We start from the raw sequence: 8,283 nt of genomic DNA, 5'->3' as shown, positions 1-8,283 counted from the left end.
AAGAGAGAGATAGAAGAGAGAGAGAGAGAGAGAGAGAGAGAGAGAGAGAGAGAGGAGTGGGGTATATTTTAACGTCCTATTAACAGCCAGGGTTATATGTAAGGACGTGTCAGGTTTGTTGGTGGAGGAAAGCCGGAGTACCCAGAGAAAAAAAAATCGACATCGGTTTGTACCTGGCAATTGCCCCATATACCCATATACAGGATTCGAACTGGCGACCAAGAGGTGGAGGGTCTGTGTGAGAGAGAGGAAACACAAAATTTTCTTTTTACTTATATAATGGGTTCAGAACCATATTTTGGACAAAAACAGTAGAAAGTAATAAAGCTCCATTATTATGACTTCTTTTATTTTGTTTGGAGTGTTACGTCCAATAAACAGTCAGGTTCATGTAAGGACGTGCTAGGTTTGATGGTGGGAAAACTAAAGTACCCTTTAATTTTGAAACCATTTAGACATAAAAAGCCAAATATGCATAACATTTGGCGAATAACTTAATGATAGATTGTGATCAAAATTTTACTGATTAGCAATATATACAACGACTGTTAATTAGGTATTATTGTAAGGGCAGTTTTGAAATTCGGTGTTTACAAAGATTTTAATTTTAATTTTCGACTGAGATATGTCATAATAATGCGTATAACAAAAATATGTCATCTTTCTCGGTTTAATTAATTCACTCTGAGAACATACATTGTAATGTGTTTTTCTAATTAGTGTTGAGGATAACAAAACATTATGTCCAATAAGGCCGATTGTACAATAAGGACGTCGATTTTATTCATTTTTGTGTGTGTGTATTTTAACTATCTTTTTTTCAGAGCGAATCGTGCGTATTTTCACCTCTTCTATAGACCATATGCTCATGTCGATTTTCATACGATATAAAAACCACGCGTCCCAATAAGAGGAAGGTTCGAAACAGCCACGTACATTTCTTGTGTGTCGGGGTAAGGAAGAGTTGTAGCCCCTTGTTGCAATCGACAAACACGACATTAATTCGGGGGAAAAAACACTCGATTTTAACAATCAGCAAAGTTTATTCACTTATAAGTTTTTTTTCTGAAAAAATAAAACGAGATAAATTTGTTCTTTATTTTGAAATGAAAATACTTGCGATATCTCATGAAATTATCTAAGGAAAATAACGTGTTGTATATTAATGTAAACCTGTTGTATATATTCCAGAGAAAAACGAGGTTGTCGAATTCAGTCTAAGTAAATCAAATACAAGTCATTGCAACATACAACGATACTTGGGTGACAAGATATACTCTGTATTTTCTATAATCAAATAAACGTTGGTCGAGTGGTTGAAAAAGATGTCCCTATATGCAATATTCGTGTATATGTATTTTCACAAGCTCCTCACCTCGCGAGTTCAAATCCCTTGCGGGACAGATGTCAAGTATATTGAACGCTGGTCGCTGGTTTTTCCACGGACGCTCCGGCTTTCTTCCATCTCCTTTAACCTGCCACGTCATTAAATGACGATGGCTGTTAAAGATGCTCCACCGCTGACAAATGGTATTTTTTCACTATCAAAAATAGGAGCAGACGACTTAGTATTTTTCTTCAGTTACAAAAGTTACTTCCTATACACCATTACCACCATTGAAAAGTTTGAGCTTCTAATTTTACTTCAAGTTGAAAACATAAAAAAGAATTAATTGCATCCCGAAAAAAACATGTGGCACTCTGTCTTATATGGAATGAAGTACTGATTGCGGATGCACCAAAGGCAAAATAAATTATCTTATATTATTTTTTGTGTTAATTAGACATATATATACAAGATTAAACACCAATTATTGCTCTAATGATGAATGTCATTTATGCTCTGTCGGCGGTGGAGCATCTTTAAACAAAAGACTTTTCTAATTTCACTAATCATAAGTGTCAGATACAATATGTAATGCAGCAGCTTATGACACACTAAAATCCCTTTTCATAAAATCGAATGAAATCAATATCCTTTTATATAAAACAGTTTTCTCTTTTACTACATCATGTATATCAAAGAGTACATCTGCAGACGGCATGTTTTGTAACCTAATTCACATCTCCGCGAAAACCCTTGCTAAATATATTACTGATCTCAATTACCACACTATACAGATGCGTGTTGATATATTCCTGGAATTAGCGGATATAGATGAAAGAAACCCTTGTCTATTTTCAAAACGAGACCACAAGTCGGGCATGAGATGTGCAACCGGCTAATAGATCCGGGAACTCGATTATTAAGCATTTACTGATGCGGTTTTTCCATACGAAATTAATACTAATAAGATACGCTAAATATGTCTACTCGTGCACAGATGATAACATCTTGCCAATAAAGATAGACATACAAAATGTAGATAATTGGCACTGTGATGTACATTTACGGAACTGAAGTTTAGATTCATGCATCATGTATTTCGCAATTACCTTCTCAAGTGTATTCTAGAAAACGAAGTGGGAAACCACATCCTGTCTAGTGACACAGGCGTCCGGTATCAGAAACTCTACTCTTCTAATATTATTTATCTCTGTCTAAATACTAGATGCAGACCCCTGTGGTACAAGTATTATATTTTAGATTACATACAATTGTATCTTTTATCTGAATTCTATGAATTCCACTAGACCTAGCAAGGTTATCTTTTATTAGATTGGAAATCATCCGTCCGACTTGCATTGATTTGTGTTGATTTCTGTGATGTAAGTTAGTTTATCTATAAGTTTATATACAGTCTGTATATAAGGCTTTTTGAATTTATGAAGCATGCCTCACCGCAACTTCGCTAGCCAAGAATATTAGGCCATTCTAAACAAAGACAATATGCAATATAGACAATATATGCAGTATTATTAGGCTTAAACCGTGATTTACAATTCAAACTATAATGAATTGTAATTATCAGTAAAGTTACAATGGTGAGAGTTTTAAATATGTCCAGGTGTAATATTTATTCACTGACGTCTTTCAATGAATGGTATACCTAGATAATGAACAGATGAGTGACGTAAGTATGACGTATAAATAAAATTAGAAAATTGATATCATTGTATTGATCAATGAAGATTTATTTTGCTGTTCTGCCGCCTGGCGCAGTGATAGTCAACTTACGCGTGGTAATTAGGACACCGGCGGTAAACATAAGACGACCCGCGTTGTGAAAATAAATAATTATTTATGATTTGTTCACAAAATCATGACAGTGCATTATTAATGTTAAACTAATAAGTTTGCGACTCTTCAAAATTATCAATTTCGTTTTATATTCCCAGTTCGGAAAGGTAGTGGGCCGATAAACGGTACGCGTACTGTCGAGGTCTGGTGTTTAAAGGGAGGCAACCCCTGGAAGCATCACAAAATCGGTGTTCGCAGTAGACGACACCATTTTCTGTATAAAAGTCTTTTGAGCTACAATATTGCAGCTACGTCAAGGCGTTATTACAATATATCATATTATCAGACATCCCCGATACTCCAAGGGTTCCGATCACTTACGATCCCAAAACCCATGGAATATGTCATAGTAAAACTGAAGGCAGCTCAGAGGCAAAAAATCTGAACCAGTAACTTCCTTTAAAGAACACAGAGAGAGTGACCCCCAACTTCCCAACCATGTTGCAGTGTACCGTTATACGGCTCTTTTGATGTGCATCAAAGGACAAAATTACCTGTTCTGTTGCCTCCAGTATTCCAATAACGGTACACTGTGGTTGACTGTATGGCTTTGAAGTAGGGAGTCGCTCTCTCTCCAGTCTTCAAAGATTTTTTTGCAGGCGTACGATTGGTTCAGATTTGTTCCTCTAAGCGCCCAGAGTTTTACTATGAGATAGTCCAGGAGTATATAGATCGTATGTGATCGGAACCCCTGGAATGTCGAGGATGTATGTGTCGGCATATATCTAGAATTGTCGCCCTCGAAACAAATTAGTTGTTCTGAAATACAAGGACCAGACAACATGCATATACGTGTAGCAGATATGTACATTTGTATATATATTGGCCCTAAATGACAATGCTACCATACAATGCTTGTCGATTGGCTGTCAAATGAAAAACAATTAACAAAACACAAATATTTGTATACATACAAAACACTTTGCTTTCTGCCAGAAAGGTTAGATGTGCAATTGAATGTAGACTATAACATTAAGACAATATCACATTTACAGCGAATGACCCCGTCTAAACACAGAAAACGTACGAAAAGTGTATGTTGTTGGTAATTCTACGAGCAAAATCGCTCCGATTCAAAACTTTGGTCGGAATGTTACAGAAAAGTACAGAGCGTTGCAACACAACTAAGGTATCGGTTTGTCTATAATTATGTATAGCATATGCTCGTCACTATAAAATGCCGATACAAAGGGTATTTTCTGTGACTTACCTCCTTTTCTGGCAAAACTGCTGGCGGCCGCCATTTTGATTCGTGTAACACACCAACTACAGACCACGTGATTCCCCACCGTGATTTTATTGACCACGGCCCAGATGTCTTTCAAGACCTGTGTGGTTTGCAAGAAGAAGACTTTCTATGTGTCCTGCTTGGCACAAATCTCCCTGTTTTATACCGTTTAGACAACGACGAAATTAAGAAACTAGTTCACCCTGAAATGTGCCGGTGTAACGTTGAAAATGGACCCCCGTTGAAAACTGACCTCGAGACCCCGCAAACCGTTGAAAACTGAACTTTAAACGCACTTTTCACACCGACCCGTTGAAAATAGACCCTGTTGAAAAGTGACCCCATAAGAACTCGTTTTAACACAACAACACAACACGACACCACAACACCATGAAACTACACAGCATCACACAGCACATCAACACACAAACAACACAACAACACATCACACCACACAGCAAAACACAACAAAATAACACAACACCACATAACACAACACCACACAACATAACATCACACAACACAACAACGCATCACACTAAACACAATATCACACATCACACAACACAAGACAACATTACACAACAACACGACACAACATTACAACAAAACATCACACAACACAACAACACACAACACAACCACACCACAACACACAACCACGCAACAACAATACAACAACATCCAACAACAACACTACAATTCACAACATCACACAACACAACATAATACAACAGCACATCACACAACAGCACATCACACAACATAACACAACAGCACATCACGCAAACACGCAACAACAACACAACACCAGCCAACAACAACACACAACACACCTCACAACACAACACAACACAATATATCAAAAAAACATCCCACAACAACACATAACACAACACATAACACAATCACACACACAACCACGCAACAACAATACAACACCACCAAAAAACAACACAATAATACACAACACACGACAACATCACACAACACAACCACGCAACATCACACAACACAAAATCGCACAACAAAAATCACACAGCAACACATCACACAATACAACAACACAAAACACAATCATACCACAACACACAACACAACATCTTACAACATAACGCAACAACACATTTCAAAAACATCACACAACAACACATTACACAAAAATGGAACAATAACACAACACACAACAACACAACACAACACAAAACACAGCCGCACAACATACAGCAACACATCAATAACACATAACACAATAACATTACACAACCATACATAACAACACAACATAGCACACAACAACACACAACATAACAACACGACAACACACAACATAACAACACACAACAAACAACACAAAAACACACAACCACAAAACAACACAACACATCACAACCATACGCAGAACACAACATACATGTAACTGATTCATACGCAGATCTATAAATAATACACGTATTCTTGCCATATTGCAGGGAATAAAAGATCGTCGAAAATATAATCATAAAGAATCATTAAGAAACAAATTAATGATATCCCATAATTGTAGTTTTGTAACATTTTGTGAACACCACATAGTACAAACTTTGCATGCAGTTAATGACAACAATTCCTTTTTATTTACTACATTACCCCAGTGTTATATAGCATTTCCTCAGTTTGATTAAACAGAACAATTAAATTAACATTATCTACACGGACGGACAAAATGACTATAGAAAAATGAAAGTTTTGTAGTGAAGTATTCTCCATAATAAACATACAAGCACCTAAAATATTTAAATGAGGTATTTGATAACAATACCAAATTTCAATTCAAATCGCAGTAATTACGTAATTTAAATACCAGCACAGAAGGGTCGCTTACATGTTTGTGCAACAATGTACTAGGGTCATTTTTCAAAAGACCATCTGTTGATAGTTTGCCAAGGTCATTTTTCAACGCTCATTTTTCAACAGACCTGCCGTTGAGAATTGACCCTAGACACTGACAATTTTCAACGGCATTCGGGGTCCGTTTTGAACGTTGAAAACTGACCCGAGTTCAATTTTCAACGGAGGTCCATTTTCAACGTTACACCAGCTTCGACAGAGAAGCAATTAATAAATACTTCAAAACTCAAATATGCGCATTACCAAGAGCAGAGACATTCAAATCCTACGTCTGCATCGGAAAAACAACATAAAACACACGTGCGAGAATGAATGATAAACTTTGTTATATATAATTCTACTTTCACCTCATCCTCGATATTCCAGGGGTTCCGATCACTTACAATCTCTACACCCCTGGACTATCTCAAAGTGAAATTGAAGGCAGCTCAGCTGAAAACATTTGACCAATCACAGGCTTGCAAAGATTTCCTTTGAATACTACAGAGAGAGCGACGCCAAACATCAAAGCCACACAGTCAACCACAGTGTACCGTTATACGGCTCTTTTGATGTACATCAAATGACTAAATTACCTGTTCTATTCTGTTGCCTCCAGTTTTACTATGAGATAGTCCAGGGGTGTAGAGATCGTAAGTGATCGGAAACCCTGGAGTATCGAGGATGCTTTCACCTATAAATATGTATTGTCACTTCGCCAACTATAATGTAACTACGGCACAACTAAGATTGAGGATGGCCCCTGAGATATGTCATAGCAAACCTGAAGGCTAGCTGTTCGGAAGAATAAAACCTGACCAATCACAGGTCTGCTGAGACTTCCTTTGAAGAGTCCAGAGAGAGAAGTCCAAACTTCAACGTCATACCAAAGAGAGAAAAATGTCTATAGATCCAAACGCCTGTGGTCATACAGTCAATCACAGTGTACCGTTATTCGATTATTTTGATGAACATAACAGGACTAAACCAATATTGTCTCATCTGTTGTCGCACACAGGGCCTTCAGTTTTACTATGACATAGTCCAGGGGTAGATATAACGACAGTAATATTAATCATTACCCCTGGAATATCGGGAATAAGTGGTTTTTTTAGAGGAGTGACAAGTCGTATGTGCAGTATCTTAATTGCAACTTTTGAAATTGCGAATATCCGTTGTATATTCTGTATTTGCATTTTACAGAGTTATCTGCCTTTGCGGGTAGGCATTATTGTGACGTTATGTGTTTGCGAGCGTCACGTCATACTTTTTGGAGAAAACGACGTGAACTGCGATCACAAAATAATGAGGTCAAATTCGGTACCTTCCCGCAAGGTTTAGACCCTGCTATATGCAAAGACAGACTTATGAAGTCATTAATGGAAATGAAATGACGTCAGGAAAACTACAATGGATATTGGTGAGAGAAAAATATTATCTTTGCAAAAGTTATAATTTTTCGTTTTGTATCACACTATTTCCGTGGTGCTCGCCCATGTAATGTATGATATGGGGCTGAGATTTTCTTGACTGTGCTGAGCAGCAAATCCATTGTGACGTCATGATACGAACAATGACGTGACGTCATAGAACAATGAAGCGACGTCAGGATTTGGGCGGCTTCCTCTGTTGGCATTTTGACGATGAAATTCTTTGAAATCTAGATGTTGTCTTCCTCTATGCGATCATATCATACTGTATTACTGTTTTAATTAAAGGTGATAAAAATAGACGGTACACGGAAGCGGTACTAATACGCTTATTTTCGCGATTTAGTACTACAAGATCCTAACACACATCTAAATCGCATTTTAATCATATCCATGAAATGTAGAACGCCTTCTAATCCAGAATAATTTTATACAATTATCATGTTATAAGATCTAATATGACAATGGAAGATAAACATTGTCTAATTAATTATGTATAAAATATGATAAATGTTAATTTATTAATTAAAAAACCATAAGCTTGTTTCTATCACATTTTGAACAGTTTTAATGAG

Source organism: Argopecten irradians, chromosome 11 (genome assembly GCF_041381155.1).
Source record: "Argopecten irradians isolate NY chromosome 11, Ai_NY, whole genome shotgun sequence".
Lineage (NCBI taxonomy): Eukaryota > Metazoa > Mollusca > Bivalvia > Pectinida > Pectinidae > Argopecten > Argopecten irradians.
This window is presented reverse-complemented; position numbering follows the sequence as displayed.